The sequence below is a fragment of the Miniopterus natalensis genome, chromosome 16 (assembly GCF_054644295.1).
Source record: "Miniopterus natalensis isolate mMinNat1 chromosome 16, mMinNat1.hap1, whole genome shotgun sequence".
Taxonomy (NCBI): Eukaryota; Metazoa; Chordata; class Mammalia; order Chiroptera; family Miniopteridae; genus Miniopterus; species Miniopterus natalensis.
In genome coordinates, this window is record NC_142096.1 from 23,481,684 (window position 1) to 23,489,579 (window position 7,896).

Sequence of the window (7,896 nt, forward strand, 5' to 3'; positions counted from 1 at the left end):
ATACTCAGCACTGGGAAGAGCAAGTTCAAAAAGACACAGCCCTGTTCCCAAGCAGCCACAGTCTAATGGAGAAAAGAGACAAAAGGAAGGGTACACGTGTGATGTCGACAAGAATACAGAGGACAAGAGATTGCAGGCCTCTCTCCTGCCCCCTATAGAACTTAGTCCTTCTATAATGAGGTGTGACTATCAGGTGAAGCTTTTTTTTTTTTCAAATGGCCCAAACTGTCTCCACTGACTTTTGATTAACATCAAAACCCACACATTGTCTGTCAGATGATAAAATGTCAAAGCTGGAAATAACCTTAGAGATCTCATCTGGCATGCCTGCTTGGTAAGCCCAAGCCCAGCAGCCATGGGCATCAGAGCAGCTGCCCCTTTTCGACAGACTCCAGCTAGAGGCTTTTCCTGGCAGCTGCTTCCTCGGGTGAGGTCTGGCCATGAGGATGGACTGATCCATTTCTCAGGTCCAAATGACGAATAAGTTCCTGCTTCCAGAGGCAAAAGCTATCAAAGCAGAGAGAATTTTTAACGGAGTTACAAGAAAGGCGGCTACCACACTGTAGCACTCAGATTAGAGCTAAGAGCACAGTGGGTTAGGAAGGCAAACAAAGTTACTAATGTCAGAGGTGATGCTTCCAGTTATTCAGCAGATAAAATCTATTCATTCCGTTCTTCGTCCTCACGTGGTTATATCAGAAGGCTAATCTCGACTTAGTAAAACAAACTCAGAAAATTCACACTGTGTTGACAATTGATTCACAATGCAGGGATTGATTATAAATTGCTGATGTTATGCCCTGGCTGGGTGGAGAAAGCAAGGCGGGAATGGGATTGCAGGATACCTAACAAGGTTATGTGCTCTCTTGAGAGTGGTTAAGCTTCTGAGGGGTCTGAAAAAGAGGCATTTCAAAGGTGTGTTAACCTAGATGCTCAGAAGCAATGGACAGGGCTTGCTTACAGCAAAGATAAACCTTTCATTGAAGAAGTTAAATACTTGAGGTGTGACGACCCACCATAACCTACCTAGTTAGGAATTTATGATCAGATCACCCTGTGAGGTTACTTTCAGTCCAATTTATCATAGAGCCCTTTTTTCATGCATACTATATATGTAAGTATAGTCAGATCTCTTCTAGAAATAGGAAAACTATAAGTAGGACAATTCCCACTAAAATGTAAATGATTTTAAATAGTTTATGGTCTTCCCAATCCCCCCTAACAACATTTCTAAGAAAATTAATAAACTTCAGAAATAAACACAGAGATTTATTTAGTCATTATGGGTTTCTTTCTTTGCCCCACCACCATCTATATAGTGAGATAGAGAGACCTCTAAACAGACAATTTCTATAGTGTGTACTGGCCAGTCCCTAGTTCACATTTCATGATTATAATTTAAATGCAGTTTTTATTTTTAACTTTAGAATGCACAAATAAAGCATGGGTGGTTACATTTTGTAATTATGGCTAAAAAAAAAAAACTAAGAAGAAAAACAGAACATAAACATCATAAACTGTGTAAGGAACTAATGATAAAGTAATAAAATAGATGGCAGAAATTGGAAGAGAAGTGAGGGGTAACCTTCTGAAGGGAAATATTATATCATCTTACCTAGAAGGTATGTATCAGTTATCTACTGCTATATAAAAAATATTACCATCACCACCACCACCCTAAAAAACAAGTGACTTGAAAGACCAATAAACATTTTTTATTGCACAGAATTATTTTGGATCAGGAATTCAGAAGCAAATTAGTTAAGTGGTTCAAACTCAGGGCTTCTCAGGAGGTTGCTGCCAAGAAGTTGTCTTCAAGCTGCAGTCATCTGAAGGCATGACTGAGGCTGGATAATCTGCTTTCAGAAATGGCTAGCTCACCTGGCTGGCAACTTTGGTGCTAGCTGTTGGCAGGAAGTCTCAGTTCTTTGCCACATGGGCTTCCACTTAGGGCTGCTGGAGTGTCCTCAAGACAGGACAACTGACTTCCCCCAGAATAAATGGTCCAAGAGAGAGCAAGGCAGAAGCCACAACGTCTTTTATGACCTAACCTTGGAAGTTGCACCCCATCATTTCTGTGATACTCTGTTGGTTACACGGGTCATCCCTACTCAATGTGAGGTGGTCATGAATGCAAGGAGGCAAGAATCCCTTGGAGAAAGAGAAGGCTGGTTCCATAGGGTATTAATAGGTACTGTCTAAGGTTGATGAAATAAAAATAGATGTTTAAGTATATTATTTAAAGTTATAAAAGGAACCAAAAGAAATAAAATAATAACATAATTAACCAACTCAATGGAAAAGGTAGGAAAGAAAAGTGGGAGTCATCTTTTATATTAGAAAATTCACTAATGTAGTATAAATTGGATACATTAAGAAACAGAGAAATAATATTTTTTGGTCTGGGAGTAGCCACCTTTAGAATTAAAACTAGAACAGTCAAGAAGTGACTGCCTCTGGAGAGTAAATAAGGATAGAGTGGGAGGTTTTTACTTCTTATTTATTAAAATCATTTTATATCAGTTGATTTTTTTAACCAAATGTAAATATTACTTTAATAATAATAACTTTAAAAGTGGAATTTTATCTGTAGGACAGACGTATGATTTTCTATATGACATATGCTGGGATTAACCCAGGGACAATATATTGAAGTCCAAAAAGCTGTTAATATATTCACACTGCCCCATAAGTGGTCACCTAGTAACACTCACACATGCTTAACATAGCTTGAGTGGTTTAAAACAAACCATTGTTCCAACAGTAAGCTTGTCTGGACTTTTTTATTTTGTAACTATATAACTCTTATAAGGATTTATTTCAGTAGTGAAGAATTTCCTTAAATTCCACAAAGTCACACTCCCTTTCTTTAAGAATTGTTCTTTTTCGTGTTTCCCAAGAGTCATCAAATGTAATTAAAAATAAAAACTTTTAGTGAAAGATTATATTCTTAAATTTGTGGTGCTAGGGGCTATGGACCATTTTAGGACCCTAATAAGACGTTTCCAGAAATAAAAACTAGTTTACTGCAGAAAACCAATGAGAGTGTATCACCCAGTAGACATTTCCTTGTCTAACATGTCTTTAAAATTCACCTGGAGAGGAGATAACTGGGTGGGCGTAGACAGTATTCTAGACAGAGCAGCCTTCCCTTGAGAGAACTGAACTAGCACCAACAGGAAAGCAGATGCCAGAGCAACAAGGAAATTCTAATAATCAGAGCGCTCTGAAAACCAAAAGGGCTGCCTAGAAAGGGCTAAGGTGATGGCTGTTAAAGCAATCGGGTAACAAAGTAGAACTGAATTATTACCATTCCTTTCAACTCTGAGGTTTTTATAAATAAAATGTTTCACATTGAGTGGATGTTGCCTCCAAAATTTATGCTGGGAAAGTAAACACTTGGGAAATATTTTTTATATAATATTTGACCCTTGGTGGACTGAGGAAATTACCCACATACTGTCAGACAAAACAGAGGAGAACAGAGTCAGACAAAACAGGAGAGAGTTTTCCTAGCAAGTGTTTTAGGGCCCTGGGATCAATCTGGAATTATGTCCCAAATAGAGTTAACTATCTAGAGAATAGTTGCTTTTACTCGGGCTTCTTTATGGATCGTAAGCCTGTCACATTTCACTTGTTTCATGAGCATCATCTACAAGCCACACTAAAAATTAATTAGCAGGAAGGAATCATCCCTGCCATTACAGGACACAGAGTCGAGAATCAGAAATGTAATGCTTGCCACAGGACTCTCCAGCTAGGCCAGAAAGACAGGAGACCTGACCATTGGAAGGAATAATCAAAGTTCCCCTGAGGCACTCTTCCATGGCAAGCCCACAGGACAGGAAGTGCTGCACAGTAAAGCACAGCTCCAAACAATGTGATAAAACTGTAGAAACACAGGGAGAGAGGCCGATCTGATACATCAATCAGAAAGAGAGCAGCTAATTTGAAACCCATGAAAATTTTACAGGCTAAGAGCTTCCTCTGCGGACATGGACAGAGCCTAAAAATCCCACGTGATTCCCAACTGAAAGACACTGAGGCAGCTTTTCCAGCTTGGGCCCTGCAGAATGGCTCCCACAAAGAAGGGGAGCGAGAAAGAGGGCCGTTCTGCCATCAAAGAGGTAGTGACCAGAGAATACACCACCGACATTCACAAGCGCATCCATGGAGTGGGCTTCAAGAAGCTCGCCCCTCGAGCACTTAGAGAGAGACCTGCAATTTGCCATGAAGGAGATGGGAATTCCAGGTGTGCCCGTTGACACCAGGCTCAACAACGCTGCCTGGGCCAAAGGAATACGGAATGTTCTGTACTGTATCCGGTTGTCCAGAACACGTAATGAGGATGAAGATTCCCCAGAAAGCTCTATACGTTGGTCACCTACGTGCCTGTCACCACTTTCAAAAATCTACAAACAGTTCATGCAGGTGAGAACCAACTGCTGATTGTCAAATATTTATAAAACCTTGCTTTATATTCAGGTCATTACTTTAGTAACTTTAATGAAAAGATTTTTTTTAAAAAAATATCTCCATACACTTTGGAAGATCAAGAACTGTTCCAGATATCTATGTTATCTAGTAACAAAGGAAAGTTGGAAGGATGCTGCATTTATTTTAGTGGAATTGCACTTCATACAAAGATGTATACACAAGAAAAAAAAACCCTCATGGAGTCAAAATTATGCTTCGAAATCTAAGTCACCTTTAAAATACAGTATACAACATTTACAGACCATGTTGGAAGCAGACTCTCAATATGTCCAACACAGCCAATTTTTCCTTCAGTGTTCAAACAGATGGCTCATTCTTTGGGTGAGCACCAGATGAAGTAGTTGGCTTGCATTTGAGGCCATCTTGTATATATTTAAAAAAAAGCACTTATCTTTAAACACTAGAGTCACACTCTGCACTGTGAGAAGCTCACTCTACACGGCACAAAGACTCTATGACCAATTGAAGGAGCTATAGATTAACTTCTCCCTTTAATATATTTTTATTGATCTCAGAGAGGAAGGGAGAGGAAGAAAGAGACAGAAACATCAATGAAGAGAGAGAGTCATTAATCAGCTGCCTCCTGCATGTGCCCCCCCCCCCTGCTGGGGATCGAGCCCAAAACCCGGGCATGTGCCCCGACAGGAATCGAACTGCAGTCTCATGGATCATAGGTCGATGCTCAACCACTGGGCCATGCTGGCTGGGGAATACTCAAGAGAAATGATACACTTAAATTTTAACACCTAGTCTGGGGAATACTCAAGAGAAATGATAGGCTTAAATTCTCTCTCTCCCCAGCACATATAATTGGAGTCATAAAAGAATGTGCCTCTGATGGCGCTCCCCTATGTTCATAAAGATACTGATAATGAAATAAAGGTCTTAAAATGGTGGTTTATATCCCACTCCTGGTACCAATTTCTGTTATTGCTCTTCTCAGGTTACAAATAAGAAACATGCCCAGGTAAACTTAAAAGAAAAAGATTTATTTGAAAGATACATCCGATTCACTAATGGCACTAGTACTTTGACATTATCTCTGTTTATGTCAGGGCTTTTTAACTCCGAATAATCCAAGCTGAAAGCAGGCTGGGTAATTTCATCACCACCCCCCTTGGTCACTGAAGTTGTGTCCACGGCTGAATCCACACCAGGAAAAGGGCAAACACTCTTATTCCACACAGACAAACCTGCCTTGGGCGACTTTCCTCAGACAAAGGCAACTTAACGAGCTATCACTATTTTTTTTTTAATATGTGTTTATTGACTTCAGAGAGAGGAAGGGAGAGGGAGAGGGAGAAGGGGGGAGAAACATCAATGATGAGAGAGTCATTGATTGGCCCCCACAACCCGGGCATGTGCCCTGACCCTGCGCCACGCCGGCCGGGCCCCACAATCACTTTATGGCCTCATCCTTGTTTAGTACAAATACCTTCCAAATAATCACAAAGATAAGGTAAGGCAGTCTGTGACCTGAGGAGCAGCCAGAATGTACACATTTTACACCTTTAGTAACATACATTAGAGTTAGTGAAAACTAGGAATGCCGTCTAGCCTTGTTTGCTAAAAGAAGATAAACAAAGCTTAAAATGTTTTGTTCCTAGTAAAACGGCCTTTCCCTTAGCATATTATGTCTCTAACTAAAGCAAAAAGGACAAGTGAACAATCTGAATTTCATTTTTCCTACTTTTGCATTTTGAAAAATCAGAAATATAATTGTAAGGAAGCTTAAAATCCATGGGGGAAAAATGGATAGCTTAAAATTTTCAAAATTAATTTAAGGAATTCATTATATTTACTGAAAAATCATTATTTGTTTGACTCAGTTGAATAAAATGAAATTGTTTCTTACATTTAGTGCTTCTGAGTGGGGATTTTTTAGACTGACCAAGCCACCTTGCCTTAGAGCATCTGTCAGTGATTAAAGCAGCAGCTCCCCCATTTGTGATTCAGGACTTCATGATTTCCTAGTGGCTACTAAGTTCTTCCCTTTCAGATCTAATGAGTATATATCTTCTCTCCCAATTCATTTTAAAATTTGAGCCCACTATTGATTTATATCTAGATAAAATGTAAAATATCTGATCTAAAATTACATAATTTTTATTAATCAGTAAAGTTATGGCATTATTACTTGTATGCACTCAATATATAGGGGTGGGCAAAAGTACGTGCACAGTTGTATTACAAATAAGTAATACAATAGTGAATAATAATATAAGAATAAACTCTGTATTCACAACTGTAAACCTACTTTTGCCAAACCCTGTATTTATTACCAGTGTTTCTCTACTTGCATTTTGGGCAGGACAATCCTCTATATTTGGGACTGTCCTGAGCACTGAGAGACATTTAGCATCCCCAGCCCCAGCACACTAAGTGCCAATAGTTTGTCCCATTACTATGACCATTGCAACGTGTGGACACAAAGCATGACTGTGCCCCCAGACACTGTGAAAACCATACCACCCCCCGCGACCCCTCAAGGACTACTGTGATGTGCATCATAGTGACTGTGGGGAAGTAGGCAAGGATAGCCAGTTCTTTGGAATGGGTTTTTAGGAGACCACGTACATTCAATGTAAAATTTAGCTGGAAAATTTTTCTGTAATTATAATTTGATGTGCTGCTTTATTATTGAGCCTGGATTAATTTTAGAGTAATACATCCATATGATATCAATTTTTAATAATGAACATTGTGTACTCTAATAGATAATTTTGTTCATTTAAGTTGAAGAAGGGTTCGGAGTCAGAACTATAAATTTAGGAACTGTACCTTTCTCTCTCCCTACCATGTCCCCCACCCAACCCTCAATCACCACACAGGACGGACCTCTTTTTAATGTAAAAGAATGAAATGTCATGAAAAATAAGGGTTACCTCTATAAATTTCACATATCATGCAAGATTTTTCTTTAAAGCAATTCAGATTTATTGATATTGATTTTATAGAGCACGCTTATGTATTCGTTTTAGACATACTTCTAGAAAATTGTTATGCCTATACATTGCACAGAGATGTTACACTGCAGAGCCCTTGTGCAATTATTTAAAAAACTACAAACCACTTGGGGTGGTGAACACACAATACAGCATACAGATGATGTGCTGTGGAATTGTGCACCCAGAACCTGTTTCATTGCATTAACCAGTGTCACCCCAATAAATTCAATAAAAGGAAAACAACAACAACAAAGTACTACAAACCAGAAAATTGTAACTGAATAAGACTGCACAGAGACAACTATTAAAACGAATGTGAATCTGAAATCTCAGGGTACAGAATCACGCTCCTTTCATACTTTTTCTTCAATGGTTCATCTGCCAGAAGGGGGGAGGAAGGGTAAAGTTTCATAAAAATAGTAAATAAAATAAAACACTTTCAAATCTTCAG

At 39.0% G+C, this 7,896-nt stretch overlaps 1 pseudogene; it reads left to right on the forward strand.

Annotated features, from left to right (window-relative positions):
• Positions 1–4,073: 4,073 nt before the first annotated feature.
• LOC107526444 (large ribosomal subunit protein eL31 pseudogene) lies at positions 4,074–4,466 on the forward strand (annotated as a pseudogene).
• The last annotated feature ends 3,430 nt before the right edge of the window (positions 4,467–7,896 follow it).